The sequence below is a fragment of the Ailuropoda melanoleuca genome, chromosome 12 (assembly GCF_002007445.2).
Source record: "Ailuropoda melanoleuca isolate Jingjing chromosome 12, ASM200744v2, whole genome shotgun sequence".
NCBI classification, from domain to species: Eukaryota; Metazoa; Chordata; class Mammalia; order Carnivora; family Ursidae; genus Ailuropoda; species Ailuropoda melanoleuca.
The window spans coordinates 75,158,718-75,181,731 of NC_048229.1; the positions used below are offsets into that span (position 1 = coordinate 75,158,718).

Below are 23,014 nucleotides of genomic sequence, written 5' to 3' on the forward strand. Positions count from 1 at the left end.
AACAGGCAAAATTAATTTTAACAATATATTTTCCTTAACCTAACAGGCCCCAAATATCGTTTCAACAAGTGATCAATATAAAACTTATTGAGGTAGTTCACATTCTTTTTTGTTGTTGTTGTTTTTGTACAAAGTCTTCTGTGTATTTTGCATTTCCAGCTCACCTCAGTTGGGACCAGTCACACGCATCTCAAGCGCTCAATAGCAGCCATATTTGGCCAGTGGCTTGTGTACGGACAGCACAGTTCTAGAATTTCTATAAACCCGGAGCCGGGGAAAGCAGCAAGGGTCCAGGACTTGAAATACACCACAATAAAATGGTTTTCGCTTGGATGCCTGTGTTGAGAGGCCACCTCAGAACTGCCTGTGAGCGACCCCAAGCAGGAAAGTCTCTCAGGCATGCACCCTGATGGGGAGGCCCTTGCAGAATGGACCTGCAGAGCTGCCGAGTTCAAGGGTCCAGCCCCCAGTCCCTCTGGAAAGCAAGCTTCTGTCCACTTCAACCGATTTTTTAAAAGAAGGGTAGTACATTCATTTACGAGAGAAAGCTTGGTAGATCGTAACCCTGCATTTCTGTGGAATGAATGAATGGATGGATGAATGAATGGAAAACCCCGAAGTAAAGGTTGGCCTTGAGCAGAAGACAATCACATGTGTAGCCGGAGCAGCCAGACCGCAGTCTCTCCCAGAGCTCTGACCCATATGAGATGTGCATCCAGTGTCCTTCCTCCAGCTGGCTGTCAGCTCACCAGGAGAACGCCCTCCCCTTGCTTCCATAGACTTTTGTTTATTCGCTGAGCAAATATGTGTTGCTCGGAACCTCAAAAACACTGCTAGGTCAAAGAAGCCAGTCCCCAAAGTCCACATATTCTAGGATTACAATCATAGGTCCCCAGAATAGAGACATCTATGGAGAAAGTCCACTAACGGTTGCTTAGGGCTGAGGGGCTGGGGGGACAGGCAGGGGGCCCGGGGTTTCATTCTGGAATGATGAAAATGTTCTCCCGTGCGTGTGATGATGTTGGCACAACTCTGTGAGTACGCTGAAAGGCACCCAGCTGTACGCTTTACTTGGGTGTGCAGTGTGGCCGGTGAATAATATCTCGATAAGGCTGGTTTTTTGGTGTGTTTTTTTAAAGATTTAATTTATTTATTTGAAAGAGAGAGAAAGAGCAGGGGGAGCGGCTGAGGAAGAGACAGAGAGAATCGGGAGCAGACTCCCCACCCGGCGTGGAGCACCACTCCAGGCTCAATCCCACCACCGGGAGATCATGACCTGAGGCGAAATCTAGAGTTGGCAACTCGACCAACTGAGCCACGGAGGCACCCCTCGAAAAGGCTATTTCTTTTTAATGTATTGAACACCTGCTGTGTGTCAAGCACGCTGCCGACTCAGGTGTCAATAAAGCAAAGGCCATCCTCCACCCCATGCAGTCTGGAGGAGGAAGCAGCCACTAGACAAATAACCCCACAAAGCATTTCTCCGGACTGCGGTGGAGAGAGCTGAAAGGAGGTGCAGGCTGCGGGAATGAGCGCTTCCAAGAGGGGGCAGCACCGAGCTAATGTGCCCCGATCTTGAAGAGCCCCAGAGGACCGGCCCCTAGGGCAGTTGGAGCCGGGAACCGCCTTCCAGGTAGTGGGAAGAGCCGGTGCGGAGGCCCAGAGGCAGGCACAAGAAAGGAGCAGACTAGCAGAAGGGAGGAGGAGGAAGTGCGGAGCCTAAGCTGCAGGAGAGAGAGGCAAGGGGCGGAGGCAGAGTGGTGGGGGAGGGGTATATGATAATTTGAATGTTGTTCAAATACAAACCACCCCCCTCTGTTGTGAAGTGGACTCGGGGGAGGCAGACTGGAGTCTGGGAGAGTGGAGGAGGGGGTCGCGGCACCTCACCTCCCGCGTTCCTATTAAAATGCCATTCCCGCTAGGAGGGGGCTGCTTGTTAATGAAACAGGAAGTCAGGTCTGTTTAGCCAGCTGCCAGCTGAGAGCAGTTGGAGGGCAACGGGGCAGGGGGAAGCGGGCAGGCAGGTGAGACCTGGCGGGCCTGGCTCACGCCTGTCTGCCTGTGGTGGCCGGGACGGGACAGGTCAGAAGGCAGGGTGGCCGCGCCGACGCCTCTGCCGTCCCAGCTGCAGCAGTTCGCGGCTGGGGCTGCGCCAGGCCGGCGGGTGGGGGCGGGAGGCGGCGTGCCTGGCCTCGGGGCCATGACGTCAACGTTGCCATGGAGACCCCGGCTTCCCTCAGCACGCTTTGCAGCTGCTGCAGACCCCGGGGCTGGGAAGGCTTTGCAGGCTTGAGGGGAGCGGCAAGAACAGACCTGGGTCCTGCAGCTCTGCCCCAGAGCGCGGCCCAGCGAGAGGGCAGGGTACCGAGCCCCCGAGGGGACCTGCTGCCCCGCAGCCTGCCCCCACCCCGGTCGCCCAGACACCGCTCCTTTCTTGCAGGCTGGGGGATGCTTCAGCGTAAAAGAGCCCAGGGTCCCGCCGCGGCCCTCCCCCACAGTAACGTACCGAAGGGGAGCTTGCTCCCTCTTATCGACCTCCCTCACCCTCCCACTCCCTAGCTCCATTGTTTTGTGTCCGGTGCCACTTCCTCCGAGGAGCATTTAGCGAGGCCCTCCTGGTGCCCTGCGGCTCCCAAACGCTTTGCCAACTCCTGCAGCCCCTAGCACGGTGCAGCGAGGGAGAAGGGGCATCCCAACGCGGCGGCCGCTGGCTGGCGCAGCACTCCGTGGGGAGCACGTAGGAAATGGGGTTCGCTTTTCCTCTCCATCTTGCTCAGTCCAATCTTTCTTTCCAGATTCTTAAAGACACCTTCAGGAACCTACTGTCCAGGCGAGTTGAGGTCAGCCTCACCACCAGATTAGCGTTCATTTCAGGCCATTTCCCTCTTCCCACTTCCACGGGGGTGAAGGTGGAAAAGGACGCCTGTCCTGTACTTGGCTGGTGTTGCCCTTGTCCTTGTTTGCTCACTGCTGCTTCTTCACTGGTCATGGGGGTGCTCACATTGCGGCCCAGGTGTGTGCACTTGGGAGGACTGGGTGGGGTGGGGGTGAGTGTCCCCGCGACAGGGTCCCCGCAGCTCCCTGCCCCAGTTGCTAGTCACCCATCTCTGGCGGCTTCCATCTGGGTCTCCTCACCCTGGGGCCAACCTTGTCAGGTGGGATCCTGGAAAGCTCTCTTGGCCCTGCTTCCTTCCTGGGGTCCCTGTGACTCCCAGAAACCCACACCCTCCTGACAAGCCACGGTGGCCTCCCCCCACCCCGGCACCTCTTGGCAGTTCTCTTCTCCCTGATTTGGGCTGGCACAGCAGGAAGACAGGCAATATGGGCCTTGGCGGGTAGGGAGTGGGGGGGCGTGCGGGCGGGAGCTTGAGACCTGGGGAGGGGAGCGGCTTTCTTTTTCTCCTCCCACCCCTGTCTTCTGCTGGTGCTGGGATGATATAAGGGAAGGTAGGACCTTCGCAGCCACTTTTTAGTAAGCCCTGGGGTCTGGTCCTCAGTTTTCTGACTTTAGAATGTGGGGAACTTAGAACTGGATGATGATTTCAAGGCTGCTGGAGAAGTCCCACTTAACACCCTCTCACTTGACCATCTGTTCGTTCATCCACCCATCTTGCAGACCTACTGCATGCTGGTCACTCTGTTCAGTGTGGGGATCTAGCAGTGAATAATACCAAACCCCTCCCTTGGGGAGTCTGTGTTCTGAGAGAAGTCAGGCAAGATATAGAATAAGAAAAAGATGTATGTCTTAAAAGGATAGATGCGATAGGAAGAAAATAAATCCAAAAGAGGGGATGGAGAGAATGGAGGAAAGGGGGCCAGGGAAGGCCTCAGTGAGAAGGGGACATTTGGACAAAGACCTGGAGGAGGAGAGGGAGGAGCCAAGGGATATTTGGGGGTAAGAGTATTCCAGACAGGAAGAATAGCCAGTGCAAAGGCCCTGAGGTCGAAGCAGGTGAGGAGTGTTAGAGGAAGAGGAGGAGATGGTGCAGCCAGAGCGGAGGGAGCAAAGCAGGGAGGAGAGGAGAGGGCTGAGTCGCCTGAGTCGACTGCCCACTGCTTGGAGGCCTTGGGTTTTGCTGCCACTCTGTGCTCTTGTCCTAGAAGCTCAGCAGGCACGCTTCTGTATCTGCTGCCAATGGCCCCTTGCTGAGGGCCCTCCTGTGCACCATGTCATCTCGTCTCCAAAATACCCTCATTATTCCCATTTTATAGATGAGAAAACTGAGGGATAAGGTGGGATTCATCTGGAAAAGGGTATGTGTTGGCGGAGGGCCCGGGCCTCTCTAATGTTCTCAGGGAGGAGACGGTAAGGCCTCTGCCGTTAAGACAGGGACCGGCTTTTCTGTGTGTGTTCCATTTGGCCTCCAGAAAAGCCCAAATCTTCGGGTCACAAACTCCCCCAGGGGGCAGGAGGAGGCTCTGCTGTCCCCAGTCTTCCTTCTCCAGGCTGAGGGCCCTCAGTCACAGCCAGCAGCCTTAGCATTTGCCCCCGGGGGCTGGGAGGGTCGGTGGAGACGCGGAACCAGGTTTTTTCTATCAGGCGGCCATTTGTGGGAGGATTGGGGGTGGTTCTCAGCAGATCCAAAGGAGGCTGGATGGCCGCAGGCGGGGGGAAGGTGAGCTGGCCTTTCTCTTGACCAACCCGGTAAGTCCCCTGGCCTGTCTCAGCAAGTCATATAGACTTGATGTTTGGCAAATGTTTGCTCATTCATTCGACAGATGTTTACGTGGGTCTACTTGTGCTGGGCCCGGTGTTCTGTGAGGGGCGGGTGGCTGGCTGGGTGAGTAAGTGAATGAGTGAAGGAACAGATGGGAGGCCGGATTGGTGGATAGACAGATAGGTACATGAATGGTTAGGGAGCTGAGCCGATGGCTGCACAACTGGGTGGCGGTGGAAAGGGATGAGTGGATGGTGGAGTGACTCATGAATGGGTGGATTAAGTACCTATTGCAGTGTAACAATCACCCCCAAATGTAGTGGCTTAAAACAACAAGCATGTTTCTCCCTGTTTCTGTGGGGCAGGAATAGGGAGCGGCTCAGGTGGGGAGTGCTGGCTCAGGGCTCCTATGGGGCGGCCATCAGCACGGCAGCCCGGGTAGTGGCCCCGTCTGAAGGCTTTCCGGGCTGGAGGACCCACTTCTGGGATGGCGCCCCACACCGCAGTTGGTGCGAGGCCTCAGTTTCTCCTCACATGGTTTCCCAAAAGGCTACTTGAGTGTTCTTGTGACATAGCTCTTCCTCGGGTGAGTGATCTGAGAGCGAACAAAGCCAAAACTATGGTGACCTTCACCACTAGCGTTTCTGATGTCCCCCACTGTCACTTCTGCTGTTCCCCTGTTTATTATCAAGTCACTGAGACCAGCCCACGCTCAGGGGATGGGAATTAGGGTCCACCTCTCGAAGGAAGAGCATCACAGAATTTGTGGACAGATTTTAAAACTGTGGCAACAGATAAAGGGGATGGTGTACCCACTATTCTTCCCTGACGCTGGAATCTTAGAATAATCTCAGCCCACGGCCCGCTTGTGAAATTCACCTGGGGCGCTTGTAGGCGCTTCCAGAGCCGGGGCTCCCACCCCAGGCCCTCTTACTGAATAGCTCTGAGCAGAGACTTGGCCATTTGTGAGTTTGGTTTGTGGAGTGATCTTAAACTTTAATCGTGACGTTTCTGTTTCCAGTGCATTTTGTTATTGGGGGGAAATGTGTATAATGTAAAATGGACCGTTGCAGCCGTTTTCGAGTGTGTGGTTCAGTGGCAGTGAGTATATTCACATTGTGCTGCAACCATCACCTCCCAAAATGTTCATTTTCCCAAACTGAAGCCCTGGGCATTGAGCACCAACTCCCCATTCCCCCGTCCACCAGCCCGTAGCGAGCACCACGTCCTGTCTCTGAATTCGGCCACTCTAGACCCCATCAGAGTGGAATCCTGGGCGACTGGCTTGATTCACTTAGTGCAGCGACGTGCAGGGCTCGTCCACGTTGTAGGCACGTCAGAGTTTCATTCCCCCCCCCGCCCCGCGGCTGAATAACCTTCCGTTGTCTGTAAGGAAACATCATCCCGTGGACGTGGCGCTCGGATCCACGTTGGTATTTTCAAGGCTCCCAGGTGATGCTGATGAGCTCTCAGGGATGAAAACCAAGGTCAGACCAGTGGTTCTCAATCGTGGCTGCACATTCGAATCACCTGGTAGCTGTTCAGCAAAAACCACCAATGCCTGCTGAGCCTGGCTGACCCCCCTGGTTCAGGATCTCTGGAGGTGGACCCGGGAGCCTGTAAGAATAGCCAGTTACTCCAGGGGCACGCGGGCGTGTGCGGACTCATTTCCAAGCCTCTGCTGCCCCCTGGTGGCAGCGCCTGGGACCCTCCCTCCCCAGGACTCGCTTGGCGACCTGTAAGGAGCCCAGAGGGGCCAGGCCCCAGTGCCATTCCCTGGGGGTCTGCAGACCCTGTGAGGCTCTCCCGGCTTCCCCTCCCCCACTATTTCGTGGCTTCCATGTCTAGAAGAACAGATGAGTCTATTAGGAGAAGGCGCAGACAGGTGGAGGGCTCCTCTTTCCTCCTTGCCGGCTGCATGACCTTGAACAGGCCGTTTCACCCGTGTCAGGGGGACGATCACTGCTGCCTCTGACGAGTCCCTGAGACCGCAGTGTGTGTGTTAGCTTTGGGGAGCACCTAGAATTTCTAAGCCTTGGCACTACTGACCCTGGGTAGGATTATTCCTCATGGCGGAGCTCTCCTGTGCATAGTAGGGTTTGAACAGTGTCCCTGGCCTCAACCCACTGGTTGCCAATGGAACCCCCCAGTTCTGACAACCAAAAATGTTTCCAGACATGACAGATGTCCCCTGGGGTAAGGTTGCGAGACAAAATGCAGGTTTCCCAGATACGTTTGAATTTCAGATAAGCGGCTCATAACTTTTGTAGTCTAATTATGTCCCAAAAATTGCATTTTTATTTGCTAAATCCAGAAACCCTACACAACCACCTCAGTTGAGAGCCACTGCCCCATGAGTGCGTGATGCCTGCAGGAGGCTAAGCCACCAGATGGAAAAGGTGCAGCGGGAATACAGTGGCCTGGCCTGGTTGAGGCGGGGTGCTGTCTGGGGGCAGGCCCAGCAATGGTGAGTGAGCTGAGCCTTGGGAGAAGGGTGGCTGTGGGAGAGGAAGCAGGGTTCACAGTTGGCCCAAGTCCCTCCGGGGGCTCAGAGCCACTGCTGTGCTGGGGGCAGGGGACACCTTGTTTTCCCAGCACCTGGGGACAGAGCAGTTTGTGGCCAACCACAAGTTGGAGCAGTTCATCCCCAACTTTTCCCCAGAGAGAACCCTCAGTGGTGGGGGGTCAGGCTCAACTTGTTCATTTATAAGTGGAAGAAACAGGCCCAGAGAGGGGCAGTGACTGGCCCCAAGTCACACAGCCAGCTTATGGCAGTGGCAAAGCTGGCATCTGGCTCTTCAAGCCAGGACGTTTGCCTCTGGGCTGGAGCCTAGGAATGTCCTCAACTGTGCTAAGTCCTCTAAGAGCTCCCCACATTTTCCAGATGTAGACACGGAAAGCTGGGCCCCCTGCAGTCCCAGCTGCTCTCCGTACTGCTCCAGGAGGGTGCTGAGCCTCCTTCTGGGGCTGCCCCTGTTGTGACCATCTCTGCTTACTTGTCTGATAGGGAGAGGTGACATGAGGAAGTGGCACAGTGTTGGACTTGGAGCCAGACTGTCTGGGGCTGAATGCGGGCTCTGCCTCTCAGTACCTCTGACCTGAGGCACTCTGTGCCTCAACTTCTTCATCTGTAAAATGGGAGTGATGGAAATGATGCCTACTTTGTAGAGTTATCAGAAGAATTTGATGAATTAACAAGCAGGAGTGCTTCGAACGGTGTGTGGCAGATAATAAGGTTTACCACTTACCTTACTCTTTTCCATTCTTCCGGTAACATCAGTGCTTCTGCCTTGGGGAGCTGATTCAGTGGGGCTATCAATCACAGTCACCAACACTGCCCTGCCCTAGGGGACATGTGAGTCAAGCCAAGAGCAGTCAGTGCACCCTATTGCCCAGTCACTGGGTTGATGAATAAGAACACTGATGAAGGTCTGTTGAATCCCTGGATCTGGCCTGACCTGAAGGTAGTTCCCAATAGGTGAGACAGTAAAGTCTCCATTTTACTTAAGCAAGTTTGAAAGAGTTCTGATCCATGTACACTTTGCTTCATAGAGCAAGAGAGGTTCCCCCAAGGCAGCCCCCTTCTCCCATGAACCAGGCCCCTCAGCCTTGGTTTTGATCCAGCCCCACACCAGGCCCATGACCCACTCCCTCAGGGAGTCAGAGGGAGGTTCTCTGTTTGGTCTGTGATTGGAGCTCATGACAAGAGAAACAAACTTGGGGGCGCCTGTTGGCTCAGTCAGTTAAGAGGTTAAGTGTCATGACCCCAGGGTCCTGGGACTGAGCCCTGAGTCAGGCTCCCTGCTGTTTCTCCTCTCCCTCTGCCCGCCTCCTGCTTGTGCTGTCTCTCGCTATTTCTTTCTCTCTCAGATAACTAAAATCTTTTTTAAAAGAAAGAGGAAACAAACATGTATAAAGTACCTCAATGTGCCACATATCGTGCTGGGGCTTTGATGTTACTTTCGCTGTGTTTTACAGGTGAGGAAATGGTGGTTCAGAGAGGTCATCAGACTTACCCAAGCTCACACAGCCTGGAGGTGAACTCACTGCAGTGTGAACCCAGGTAGCCCACCTCCCAGTGCACCACATGGTTTATTACCTGGGGGAGGGGGGAGCTTGTTCCATTAAAACATTTTTTTAAATTGTAAAAACCCATAATACAAAATGTACCATGGGGGAGCAGTTTAAGTCAGTATGGGCCTTCTCAGTCAAAACATGACCTAGAGAATTAATTAATCCGAGTGGGCTGGTGTCCTGGAAACCAGAGGTGAGGTCCCATTCATTCACTCAACACCTATTTCCTGAGCCCCTGGTAGGTGCCAGGCCATGTTCAAGGCAGGGCGCAGTGTTTACAGTGAGACAAGAGGGGCCCAGGGCCTGGTGTTTAAGGCTGAGTTCTTTCTCAGGGGCTGACCCTGCACCAGCACAGCCCCAGAGGGAGCAGCACCTTAGGTCCTGTGCCCAGGAGCCTCTCTTGGCTCCTCAGGGTCACTAGTTTCAGTGACGTCCTGGGCAAAAAGCAGGTTCAAAATCAAGGAGAGTTTGTTTTTGTTGTTTTTTTAAGGTTTTATTTACTTATTTGAGAGAGAGAGTGGGAGTGGCGGGAGGCACAGAGGGAGCAGGAGAAGCAGACTCCCCGCTGAGAGGGATCCTGACATGGGCTCGAGCCCAGGACCCTGAGATCATGACCTGAGCCGAAGGCAGATGCTTAACCGATTGAGCACCCAGGTGCCCCTCACGGAGAGTTTAGATAAATGGCAGAGTCCTGGTCCAGCCAGCGCGGGGACTCCCAGTGCACTGTCCCTGAGAAATGATTCTGTCAGTAGAGTGTCTGGGGGGCACTTAGCGCAATGATATACAAGGTGCCTAATCACTGCTCTTGGGGGTTCGGTGGGGAGACCGAGGTCAGACAGACACCAGTACACACAAACACCACATTATTATCTATGGACAGCGTTCTGAGGGGAAAGGTGGGGTGCTCTGCAGGGGGATACCAGGATCAGGACCACCTCTCCAGGGAGGTGATGTTTAAGCTGGCCAGCCCCTCAGGGGCCCAGAGCCCACCATTAGCCTCCCCACACCTTCTAAATTTTCGTAGTCAGTTGCTTCCTCTGTTCCTCTAGCTGTGGGGGTGGTAACTGCTCTGTGTCACCATCAACCCATGACAGCTTTTTAAATGACCCTTCTTTACATTCTCTCTGTTAAAAGAACTGGAGTGCCGGGGCACCTGGGTGGCACAGCGGTTAAGTGTCTGCCCTCAGCTCAGGGCGTGATCACGGCATTATGGGATCGAACCCCACATCAGTCTCCTCTGCTATGAGCCTGCTTCTTCCTCTCCCACTCCCCCTGCTTGTGTTCCCTCTCTCGCTGGGCTGTCTCTATCTCTGTCAAATAAATAAATAAAATCTTTAAAAAAAAAAAAAAAAGCCGGAGTGCCTTCTGTCTCCTGGTAGGACTCTGAGTGATACAGAATGACAGCTGTAAGCCATGCAAAGAGCAGAAGGTAGCACAGTCCAGGCAGAGGCACCTGTATGGCCACAGGCCGTGAGGCTAGGGGGAGCAAGGCACATTCCAGGAGCCAGGACCAGTGGGGCTGGAGGGGATTCATGGGGTGGAGAGTAGAATAAGGTGAAATTGGACAGGTCGGCTCTCACGGGCCATGACATAGGATCCTGAGAGCAATGGGGAGCCATGGAATGTGAAGCGAGTGAGTGATTTAACTTTCAAAGATTGCCCTGGCTACAGTGAGCCTAACTCGCTGGAGGGGGCAACAGTGGGTAGGAACAAGATAGCATATTAAATGTGCTTCCCTCCTCTCTGCTCGGATGGGAACGGGTGCCTCAAGGAAGAAAAACATGGGTATGCTTCTGGCGCAACATGATGTCACAGAATAGAGGACAGGCTCTCATGGCCCCTAGAAAACTCAACTGTAAAGTGAATGCTAGGATCCTAAAAGAAGCTCTACTAACCCTAAAGTGGGTCAGAGAGTCTCAACCGATGGCTCCCGGGGGTGGGGGGGTGGTGAGGGGGGGGTTCAGCCACTAACAAAGCCAGCCTGCTGGCTAAAGGAAGGTGGAAAGTGCTTTCGGGCCTTCCCTGCGTCTCCTAGCTTATAAGTGTGGCATCTATTCCCACCGGATGCCTTTGGGCCACGTGGGGGGATGTGTGTGACAGCTCGAAGCGGCTCCTCCCGTTCTTGGTAACCCACTCCCTGCACAGACACCTTAACACACGGGAAATACGGGAGCGGGAGTGAGCCAGCGAGTGTGGGCGCAATGTATTCTGGGAAATGTAGTCCATCGAGGCCGGAAGAGTCCGTGAGAGCGGTGCATTTTGGGGCAAGTAGTTTTCAAGGGATCTGAGAACCCGCCTTGGTAGCGGAGATGATTCACCCTAACCTAACACGGTGGCTGGGGGTTAACAATTTTTAGATTTAGAGTGAACAGGTAGGATTTGTTTCTTTCTGTCTCCCAACCACCAACACGGGGTGGAGGGGGGAGCGGTGGGTGGAGAATAAGACCTATACTTGCTTCTGTGATGGCAATCAGGCCTGAGTCGGTTATTACTGAATCAGACGAGTAAACCAGCTGTAACCTCCCTGAACCTCAGTTTCCTTATCTGTAAAATGGGCAAATTAGTCATTCTCACTTGGCAGGCTTGATAACATCCACTAAGCAACTAGCAAGGTGCTTAACACACCTTCCTTGCTTAACAAATCCCTCCTTCCTTTGGATCCGAGCTTACAGAGCATATGGATGGGTTTTGTAACTAGGAGCAAGAATTGTGCTCCAGGGGCGCCTGGTGGCTCAGTTGGTTAAGCCTCTGCCTTCAGCTCAGGTCATGATCTCAGGGTCCTGGGATCAAGCCCCAAGGCAGGCTCCCGGCTCAGCCAGGAGTCTGCTTCTCCCTCTCTCTCTCTGCCCCTCTCCCAGCTCTTGTGTGCACACATGCTCTCTCTCTCTCTTTCTCAAATAGATAAATAAAATCTTTTTTTTTTTTTTAATGTGCTCCTCTGGAGCACTTGGGACTTTGTCTTTGGAAAGTAGGATTTCTTGCCAATTCCAGGGGAAAATGGTAGGGAAATGTAAGGAAATCTTGGCATCCAGAGACTTGACAAGGATGTGTGACCCTACTAGCCAGGACACAGTGAGATGCAAGTTTAAAAAATAAGACAGGCTTCTGGGGCAAGCGTCCTCACACAGTATTAGTGGGAGTATTAATACGTATATCCTTTATAAAGGGCTGTTTATGTGGGTGTAATACTTAATTCCACTTGTAGGAATTTATCCTACACACACTAGACAGTTTCAAAATGACAAAAGTTTCAGAATATTCACTCTAGCATTGTTGATGAAACATGATTGGAAACCACTTAGGCCTCTACGGGTAGAGGACAAGTTACATAAATTGTAATGCACTGGGATACTATGTGCCATTAACAATAATGAGGTGTAACGTCACCCATGTAACATTCCTGCAAAAAAAAAAAATGTTTAAGTGTATTGTGAGGAAACTATCAGAGAAATCCAAACTGAGGGATATTTTGCAAAACTGTCCTAGACCTTCAAAAATGTTGATGTGGTAAAAGACAAAATAGGCTGGGAGATTGAATGAGATTAAACAGACATGGCAGTTAAATGCACTGAGCAGTCCTTCACTGGAACCTGGATCCTTAAAATGATATTTTAATTAGACACCTGGGGAAATGTGATTATGGGCTATATACAAGATAATAGCATTGTATCAGTGTTGACTTTCCTGAGTGTGATCATTGTATTATGGTTATGTGGGAGAATGTCCTTCTGAGTAGGTATCCTCTGAACTAACTCTGGGCTCTTGGACAGTTTAGAAAAAAAGAGAAATAGAGCAAAGGTGGCGTGTATTAATAATTGGTGAATCCACGTTTAAAAATACGGTGGTTCATGTTCCTCTTCTTGCAACTTTTTTATAGTATTGAAACTTTCAAAGTAAAAAGTAGGCATGAAAAAAAACAAAAAAACGAGGAAGCTTCATATGCACTGATGAGGGAAAAGCTTCCAGAAACACTGGCAAGATTTTTTTTTTTTTAAGCAAGGTACAGAGGTAGGAATGCACAAAACACCCAGAGAGAAGACACAAGAAAGAGAAGACGAAGGCTGCCTCTGGGGCAGGGACCTGGGGGGAGGGATCAGAAGTGGGAAAGGGACCTGCTTCTCACACTTACCCTTTTAGACCTTTTGAATTTTGTATCATGTCCATGTATAACCTGTTCAGATAAAAAAAAATAATAATAACTTCGAAGAAGACTGTTTCTGGGAAAGCACTTGTGGTCAGAAAACCCCAGACTGGGCTCCCCTACTCCCCAGCTGTAGACCTGTTGGGAAACCCAAAACAGAAGGAAGGAAAACCAGTTACTTTCACATCCTTTCCCACATCTGCTCCCCCTCACAATCCAGTGAGTCAGGCAGGTTTTAGAAGACCCATGTTATAGATTAGGAAAACTGAGGAACAGAGAGTCCTAGCAACTGGTCTGAAGTCAGACAAGTGAAGTGAGACACTATTAGAGCTGAGATGGAAACTGAGACCTTCTCGGTGACCCAGCCTGGCTCCTTCCCTCCTGCAGGTGACCTCCCCAAGCTCTGAGGGTTGGCTATAGCAGGAGAGGCCCTAGGGTGGGAAGGCAAAGGTGGGGTTGATTTCCAGGCTCTGGATGCTCACTGAAGCTCAGCCCCACTGCCTTCCCGCCCTTGCTTTTACATGGGGCTCTCCAGGCAGGAAACAGAAGTCAAGGCTGGGCCCCAAAGCATGGGTTTGATTTACATGTTCATGCGTAACTGGTTTGGGGGTTTATTTGGGGGACCAAGAGCTAACTGAGCCAAAGAGCCTCTTCCCTGAGCACATCTGGGCTGCTTTTTACTATGTCTGTCATCTTAAATCTTAAACAAAGTGGCCTTTTTAGTTAAAAAAAATAATAAAGTAATAGAGGGATATTGTTATCAAGTCAAACAGTGAAGTATTTGGAGGGCACTTTGACATTTCTGTCAAATTTTAAAACGTATGTATATGTTTTGATATGTGAGCCAGCGTTCACAATGGAAAATATTATTTTTCTGTGAATATTCTCACCCAAGTGTTCAAAGATACATATGGAAAAATGCACTGCTTATAAGAGAAGCAAAGACACAGAACTATAAACAAGCCACCGGTAGAGCCATCCACACGGCCCATGGAACAAAACCAAGGACAATGACGTTTGCTAGATTTGCTGACCTAGAAAGATGTCCATAATATGTTGTTAAACAAAAGAGATCCCATTTTGAGGGGAAAAAAAGAGCTATAAGCATACATATACACAGAGATCTACATGTTTGAACAAATGTAGCAATTTATAAAGTAAGCAAACTATTTGACTCAAATGTAAAAAGAGCATTTCATTTCCATGTCTCTGAGGAATAGTAAGGTTGACTGTCTTTTACTTTTTTTTAAGTTGGCCAATTGTGTTTCCTTTCATGTGAATTGCTAAGATATTACTGTCCCTTGGTCTCTTGTCACACAAAATGCGTGTAAACTTCTGGCACCATGTCTCTAAGAGTTTCTGTTTATATTTCCAATGCTTCGTGGGGGGGTGGATTTTGGATAAGAGGTTGCTGGACTTGAAGCAGAGGATGGTCTCAGTCTTAATGGAGCGGGTTATCCTGGGACATGAAGGGCTCTGAGGAATAAAGGAGCCTCCTGCCCAAAGCGTCGCTCCCATTTCTTCCTTTCTTTCATTTCTAGGATCTTCTCATAAAGCCTCCCGTTTGGTTCTTGGTGGACAGTTTGAAGGTGGAGGTCGTTGTACCCTTTGAAAGAGGGAGGAGTGGGAACCAGAGATTGGTTGCCAAGGTCTGGAGAGGGTGAAGCGAGTGAGGGGCCCAGAGGACACCCTAAAAGGAAAAGATGATTTAAGGAGGCACAAGACTGAAGCAGGCACTCGCTCTCAGGCTCCCACCCTAGGCACCTGGCTCACCTCGCTCAGGTCCCAGCCCTGCTGACTGCTTCTTGATGACCGAGCTCAGCATCTGCGAACAGCTGTGACACCGTAAGGCTGGAGCGGCCACGGATATTCGTGGGAGGCAGGCTCAAGACGCTGGTGGCAGCAGACAGCTAAAATGACGTCTGCGTGGGGGCAAGGCAGCAGATTCTGGCTCAGCTCCCGCGAGTGTCCGCAACCCTTCATGCTGTGCTGTTTTGGTGACGGTACCTCCTTCCCTGGAGGTGTTTGAGGGTTAGACTCTGCCTCGAAGAGAGTTCTGAGCGGACCTCTGGAGAGACGGGCATCAACCCATCATCAAACCCATTTTGTCCTTTAGATTCTCTCTCCATTTGCAGTCACTGTAAGGCTGGTTTTCTCTGGATGCACCCTGGGCCCAGCCTCCACCTGCTGTCAGCCCGCTGTGGGCCCCAGGGCCTCAGAGAGTCCCCTGACCTCGGAACAGCTGTCATTTATCAGACCCGTCTGCACAGCAGACCTTGCATTTAGCACCCTACATCTCATGCCTCACTGAGCTCTCACCAGTCTTTAGAGGTAAGGACTTGGTGGTCTCCACATTCCCGATGAGGACACTAGGGCCCAGAGAAGGTGAGCAACCTGGCCCTGACCCCAGAGCTAAGAAGCGGCAGAGGCAGGATTTGAACCCACAACTCCAGAGGCACATTCTTTACCCCGATGCCCTGCTCCTCCATTTTTCATGAGCTCTGAGCTTGCCGAGTGCTGGCCACTAGATTGGCGGCTCCCACTGTCCCCTGGACCTCGGGGATCCCCAAGGCTGGAGGTCTGGAGGCCCTCAGAACTCTAGAGTGTTTTCAGGAGGTCACTGTGGGGTTAAAGCAGGTTCTGTCTTTCCCCGACTTCCCTGGGTGGGAGGTTCCCAGAAGTACAGGGCCAGCTGTACTGGCGGCCCCTTTTCCCGCGAGGGGAGGGGGTGGTAGGAGTTGGGACACGTCCTCTTTGAAGGTTCTCTCTTGCTGCTTCTGACCACTTCCTCTTTCCCTGGGTGGAGGCAGCTGGGGCGGACTAATGGCAGCCATCCCAGGAGCGGCCGATGAGGCCTCTGAGTCTGTCCTGGAGAGGCTGGCCCTTCTCCACCTGGGCTTCCGTCCCCTCCCCCCGCAGGCCCTCCCTGAGTCCCCGAGAGCAGAGCAGGAGGGCAGTGAGTCGTCTTCCTGAGCTCTCGCTCCGCTGGACTGAAAACACGTCCTCCTGCGGCTTCCCACCCTCCCTTCAGGCCCCACAGGGGCTGGATCTGCTTCCAGCAACTTCCATGGAGGGCGTGGCCCAAGTTCAGGACTCCTGCCCGGACAGCCAGACCCCTCAGAGTGCCCAGGGAGGTGAGGACCCCGGCTGTGGGTAGAAGCCCCAGCCTCGCCCTGGGCACCTCAACCATGAGTGCCCCCTGCGGGCAGAGGAGATGTGGCCTGGGAAGAAGATGGGCATTGAGAAATGTGGGTCCCAGGCCTGGCTCTGGTGCTGGTCAGCTTGGCCAGGTTGCTTTTCTTCTTGGGCCTCAGTTTCCCCACCCATGCAATGGGCATAAATAAAAGCACTTCCAAAGGTTGCAGAAGTAAACGCGGTGCTGTATGTCTCATGCTAAGCAGAGAGCCTGGTACGCAGCAAGGGTTTAGTCTCTTGCTTGTGGCTGAGCACAGCCTGCAGCGGGTCTGAGCTGCCCAGGGTGCACCCCGCTCCCCCCAGCCCCGGCTAAGGGAGGCCAGTCACAGCTACTCCGGTCTGTTCCCCACCTCCGCCTGTCCCAGCAGTGCCTGGCTTCCAGCTGTAGCAGGCACAGCCCTCCAGCTCAGGTTGACAAGGAACGTCACCCGTCCTCGGTAGCCTGTAGCCTCCCCACCCCACCTGGCCAGTTTGGTAGAACATCAATGTCAGTCACTGGGTCATGGCTTGTTTTGTCGTGGTAAAACACGCGTACCATAAAATGAACCATCTTTAATGATGAAGGGTACAGTTCTGTGGCATTAAGGGCATTCACACTTCTGTGCAATCACCCACCTCCAGAACTTTCTCGTCTTCCTGGACTGAAAGTCTGTCCTCGCTAAACACAGCTCCCCACCCCTGCCCCAGTCCCTGCAGCCACCCCTCTGCTTTCTGTCTTGACCATCTGACCACCCTCCGAGACTCTTCTATGTGGAATCCTACAGTATCGGCCTTTTCGTGACTGATTTATTTCAATTAGCATAATGTCCTCAAGGTTCTTCCGTGTCGGAGCATGGGTCAGAATTTTCATCCTTTTTATGTTTGACTATTTCATTGTATGTTGAAACCACATTTTGCTCATCCACTTAACCATCAGGGGACACCTGGCTTCCACATCCTGGCTGTCATGAATAATAGGACTACACACATGGGTGTGCAAATATCTGTCTGAGTCCCTGCTTTCAGTTCTTTGGGGTGTATACCTAGAAGTGGAATTTCTAGATCATATGGTAATTACGTTTGACTTTTTTTAGGAACCGCCCAAAGTCTTGGGGTTTCAAGTAGGACCCAAGCATTGGGGAAGCCCCTCTGGCCACACTGTGGACAGGGAGATATGAAATCAAGAGCAAGACATCATGGGTTCAAAGCCCGGTTCTGCCACTTCTCAATGGGGTGACCTTGGGCAAGTCACTTAGCCTCTGTGCCTCAGTGTCTCAGCTGTACTGTGGGGGGAGAGCAGCAGCTGCCTTGTGGGGCTGTGGTGGTATTGAGAGTATGTACTTAGAACAGTGCCTGGCACACCGGAAGCTCGAGGAACTATTAGCTCCTTGTTCTTCCAGGGATCGGCTCCTGCCATCTCACTCCTTCCATGGCCCCACCCCAGCCTGGTCCCTGCATGGAGCATCCCTTTGGAGCTGGCCTTGCTCCCTCCCCAGGACTTCGACTTCTTTCCCCCCCTTTTCCAGGTTTCTGGGACCCTCTCTTCCATGAGGGAGTCTCTCTTTCCCTGCCCATGGCTTCACCTCTTGAAAACAAAAGTGAGGAAGTAATGCCTCAGACTAACTCTGGGAGAACCTGAGCCCGGACCCGAGGGGAAACCAAGCACACAGGCCAACAGGCGGGCACGGGCACGGGCGAAGAAGAGCCCTTTCTTCTTTCCTTTGACCTTGATCATGCCATTCTCCGTGGCTGAGTCCAGCCTGGGCCCTGAGTTTTGAGAGGGTCCCTGAGGACCGCCCACAAGCATGATTACAGGGACGGGGAGCCGCGCTCTGGACTGAGATGAAAGGAGCAGTGGTTTGGCACATTCACCTTGAGGAGAGTCAGCTGGAGGGTTCCGGTTAGTCAGGGGTGGCTGTGGAGATGAGATTACCCCCGTCCCTGGGCCAGCAGCTGGGGCCCAACGGCTGGGGCCAGGACAGTCCCACCTCTGGGGAGACCCTGCTGGTGGGCGGGTGCCGCCTGGCCAAGCTCGCCCGCTCTGGGTCCCCGGCGCATCCCTACCCAGGGGGAGCTGCTTCTACTGGCCCGGGGTGATTCCAGGAGGAAGGTCAAGGCAAGACCTGGCGGGCTGAGGACTTTGGTCCTTAGAGACCATGCCTGAGGTTGACCCAAGTCAACTCGGTTGACTTCTAGTTTTTGCCACCTCCACCTTTGACAGGAAGGGACAGAAGCCTCCAGGATGCCCCACACCCCACACCCCTTCCCATTCTCTTCCTTTGCCATCCTCGTCCCTTTCCTATTTTGTCTTCTCTGTTCCTTTCACCTCATACCAGGTGGTAGGTGAGTTGGAAGTTCTCAAAGCAGTGCACATCTCTTCATGGTTTATCACATCCAGAACCTGGTAAGGAGGCAGCACTCACTGTCACTAACATCGGTTTTAGTGAAGGGCTTTCAGCAGGGCCCTCTGGCAGAGCTCACTAACGGGGACCACTACTCCTCACGCTTCTCCCTGGCCTTGTCAAAACCAGGCCTGTCTTCGATATTTGTAGACATCCCCAAAGGGGCCCTCATATCTGTTCCGGGCATTAAATAAAATATGCCACAAAGATTAAGTAGAATAATGTGTGGAAAATGCCTGGCACGTTGTAGTCATTAAAATAGTTACCGTTATTTTTTATTTTTAAAAATAATGATTATATTCAAAGGGAGGACAGTGGATTTTTGTTTTAAAGATTTTATTTTATTTTTTAAAGATTTTATTTATTTATTTGCGAGAGAGAGAGAGAATGAGAGAAAGAGCACAAGCAGGCAAGGTGCAGAGAGGGAGGGAGAAGCAAGCTCCCGGCTGAGCAGGGAGCCTGACGTGGGGTTCAATCCCAGGACCCTGAGATCATGACCTGAGCCAAAGGCAGACACTTAACTCACTGAGCCCCTCAGGTGCCCCTAAAGATTTTATTTTTTTTGTTTATTTGAGAGAGAGAGAGCACATGAGCAGGGGGAGGGGAGAAGGAAAGGCAGAGAATCTTAAGCAGACTGCACTGAGCGTGGAGCCTGGTGCACAGCTTGACCTCACAACCCTGAGTCCATGACCTGAGCCCGTGACTTGAGCTGAAACCAGGAGTCAGATGCTTAGCAAACTGAGCCACCCAGGTGCCCCAGGGAGGACAGTGTTTTTGAAAGTATTTATTGAGCACCTACTATGTCCCACACAGCGCACCGTTGGAATTCTGCCCTGGGAGTCAAGCTGACTTTCCCAGCCTACATCAGAAGCAATGAGCTCCACAAAGGTCATCGTCCCAGCAACAGCACAAAGTGAGGGAAAGGGAGGAAGGGGAAGAACCAGCTCTGTGTTCTTAGGCAACCTGCCTGGCCTCTCTGAGCCTCTGTTTCCTGATCTGTAAAGTGAGGCTAGAAATCCTCCCTTGCCCTTCTGCACGGGTCGGGGGTCAGATGAGCTAAATGTGTGGGCGGTCTGGGCAAGCAGGACGGTGCTGCCTGGAGCAGGTGCGTGGCTCTCAGTAGGAGACAAAGCCCTGCTTATAGCTTTAACTGAAATACCTGCTCTCAGCTCCTGAAAGCCATCCCTGCAGAAGCTTGGAGAACACCCCTCAGGGACGCTAAAACTGTGCTCTTCTCCAGAGCACCATGCCATTAGGAAAAGAATGTTCTACAAAGTTCATCCAAAGACAATCATTCCCCTGGTGACCCCAGCTATGAGTGAAGTCATGCCCCACCCTCCTCTGTCCCATGCCCTGACTCCGGGCCAGTTGACGCAGTGTGTTTCCAGGGAGACCAGGGAAGGTGACAGCATTTTCTGGAAACAAAGATGGGCTCGTCCGGGGGCGCAGTGGGATTTCAGAGGTTGGTGCTAAAGCCGCATGGTAGCGCCATCACTATCCCAGCGGGATAAAGAACAGGTTTGCCAAGCCCAGGGACAGTGAGGGAGGCCGGAGGCTGGGCAGCATTTCCCCTGGAGGGCCAATTGGATGACTTGCCACTATCCGTCCTGCTCTTCAGACAGAACTTAGCGGGACAGTAGTAGTTTGCCGCTCGTTCCTATTAGTATCGCCAGCAGTCGTGGATACTGATTCCGTGCCAGTGATTTATAAGATTACCGCCTTGAATCTTCACAACAAATTTATTTATTTATTTTTTTAAAGATTTTATTTATTCATTTGACAGAGAGAGAGAGACAGCTAGCGAGAGAAGGAACACAAGCAGGGGGAGGGGGAGAGGAAGAAGCAGGCTCCCAGCGGAGGAGTCTGACCTGGGGCTCGATCCCAGAACGCCGGGATCACGCCCTGAGCCGAAGGCAGACGCTTAACGACTGAGCCACCCAGGCACACCTTCACAACAAATTTATAAGGCAGCTACTATTTTCCCGGTTTTACAGGTGAAGAGACTGTGGTACAGAGAGGTTAAGTATCTGGCTCTAGGTCACACAGTGAAGGAGCTGAGCCTAGAGCCCAGGCCAGGTCATCCGACCCCAGAGCCTGTGCAGAGGATGGTGCCATCCACTGTCACGGGCCAGGGGAGGACACACAGAGAGCTGAGTCAGGGAAAGAAGGAAGGTGATTCTTAGGCCCCAGGTCCCACGTGAACCTCTCTTTAATATTGGTGAAGAGTCGCAGATGACTCTGTTTTACGGATGAGGAATGGAAGCATAGAGAGGTTGAGTTGCCCAAGCAAGGGAGCTGCATTTTCAACCAGATGTGTCTACACTGCAGAGCATCACTCTTTCAGGGACCCCACTGCCTTATCTTGCTTCCTTGGCAGTTTGTTCCAAGTCTAATCTGTCTTGGGAACCCTGGGACCTGGAGCCCAGGCCTGGGACAGGCATACCAGTCCTCTACACATGTTTTCTGAAACAATGTAAGAGATCCCAGTTGTTTCCACTTGCTGCTACTTTGGGCCAGGGAGAGGAAATGTGGTAGGAAGTGTGTGACCTCGCATCTTTTGTGCATGGCTGTTTGCTGCGCCTGAAACCCTGCTGAGCTGGAGAGTTCTGAAAAGAGAGTCGAGTTGGAGTAGTTGCATCTCCTTTACTTTTGGGTGAGTTTAAGAAAAAAGAAAGCTGTAGGAAAGACCCAAATTGAAAATTCCATCTGTCTTTCTTCCTACTTTGCTTCCTTCCTTCCACCCATCCATCCATCACTTTATAAATCTCCACTGGTAATCTGTTGCCCCCTGGCCCCAAAACTTCATGGTTTAAACAACAATAATTCATCATCATGGTTTCTGAGGGTAAGGATTCAGGACCATCTGGCTAGTTAGTGCTGGCTATTGGTGAGAGGCCTCAGTCCCCCTCCCCATGAGCCTTTCCAGAGGGCTGCTTGAGTGTCCTCCCAGCATGGCGGCTGGCTTCCTCCTAAGAGAGCAGCCCAAGGGACCAATGCAGAAGCTTCAATGCTGTTTTAGATCCTAGCCTCACACATCAGACGTTGTTGCTTCCACAGAATTCTGTCAGAGTCAACCCTTGTTTCGTGTTGGAGGAGGCAACCCAGGGGCATAAATCCCAGGAGATGAGGCTCATTGGGGGCCATTTTGGAGGCCAGCGACCACCATTCATCCATGCCTCTAGCCATCCTTTTGTCATTTGTTCATCCATTCAATCCCTAAACATTTGTGGGGCTCCAGTTTGTGCCAGGCCCTGGAAACAGCACACATATACCCCAAAACCAACCCAAAACCAACAGAAAAGAGGAAGCCTCAGAGAAGGAAGCCATTGTTGGACATTTCCCTCCAGTTCTTTTTTTAACATTTTAAAACAACATTATTGAGATACAATTCACATACTATACCACTCTCTCACTTGAAGCGTACCATTCGATGGTTTTTAGTGTATTCACAGAGTTGTGAAAACATCGCCATAATCAATTTTAGAATGTTTTTATCACCTCAAACAGAAAACCCTGCCCCTTAAGCATTCACTCTGCATTTCCCCTTTTCTCCAACCACCTAAAATCACACACTTACTCTGTCTCTATAGATTTGCTTGTTCTGGATGTTTCAGGTAAATGGGATCATACATTATGTGCTCTTTCATGACTGGATTCTTAGCATGGTGTTTTCAAGGTTCATCCGTGTTGTAGTGGGTGTCAATCCTTCATTCCTTTTTGTTGCTAGATATATCTCGTTGGATGGGCAGAACACATTTCGTTTATCCACCCATCGGCTGGTGGACATCTGCCTTGTGTTTCTACCATTTGGCTATTATGAACAATGCTGATATTAACATTCGTGTTCAAGTTTTCATGTGGATGTGTGTCTCCAGCTGTCTTGGGTCTACACCTCCAAGCAGAATTGCTGAGTCATATCGTAACCCTATGGTTAACCTTTTGAGGAACTGCCATCCTATTTTCCAAAGCAGCTGCCCCATTTTACATTCCCACCAGCAGTCTACGAGGGTTCTGACTTTCCCTTCATTCTTGTAAACACTTGTAATTGCCGTTTTTTGTTTTGTTTTGTTTTGTTTTGTTTTGTTTTTTTAGTAAGCTCTACCCCCGATACGGGGCTTGAACTCAAGACCGTGAGATTAAGAGTCGTGTGTTCTGCCACCTGAGTCAGCCTGGCGCCCGTTACTGTCTTTTCTATTTTTGCCACCCTGGTGTGCGTGAAGTGGTATCTCATGTGATTTCATTTTGCATTTCCCAGGTGGCTAAGGATGTTGAGCGTATTTTCATGTATTTTATAGGCTGTTTGTACATCTACTTTGGGAAAAATGTCTGTTTGAATTTTTTTGCCCCTTTTTAACTGGTTTATGTGTCTTTTTGAGTCATAAGATTCCTTTATAGACTAGATACAAGGTACAAGTCTCTTATCAGATATATGATTTTCAAATATCCTGCCCCATTCTGTAGGCTCCAGTTCTTTTCCACTGTACCTTTTTTCTTGATTATTAAGATATTTACTGAGGTATTTGAAAAATGCAGAAATGTATAAAGAGGTGGAAAAATAACCACCA

The 23,014-nt window shown here is 51.6% G+C and overlaps 1 long non-coding RNA gene across 2 annotated transcripts; it reads left to right on the forward strand.

The window, feature by feature from the left end:
* Nucleotides 1–1,384: 1,384 nt before the first annotated feature.
* LOC105236984 lies at nucleotides 1,385–17,729 on the forward strand. 2 transcript variants are annotated; one of them, XR_004619235.1, is made up of 4 exons: nucleotides 1,385–1,633; nucleotides 6,973–7,125; nucleotides 8,637–8,721; nucleotides 9,867–9,915. It is a non-coding gene; the product is annotated as an uncharacterized LOC105236984 (long non-coding RNA). The 2 variants fall into 2 exon arrangements; XR_002142378.2 differs by lacking the exon at nucleotides 9,867–9,915 and adding an exon at nucleotides 14,415–17,729 and having other exon boundaries at nucleotides 1,386–1,633.
* Nucleotides 17,730–23,014: the final 5,285 nt, after the last annotated feature.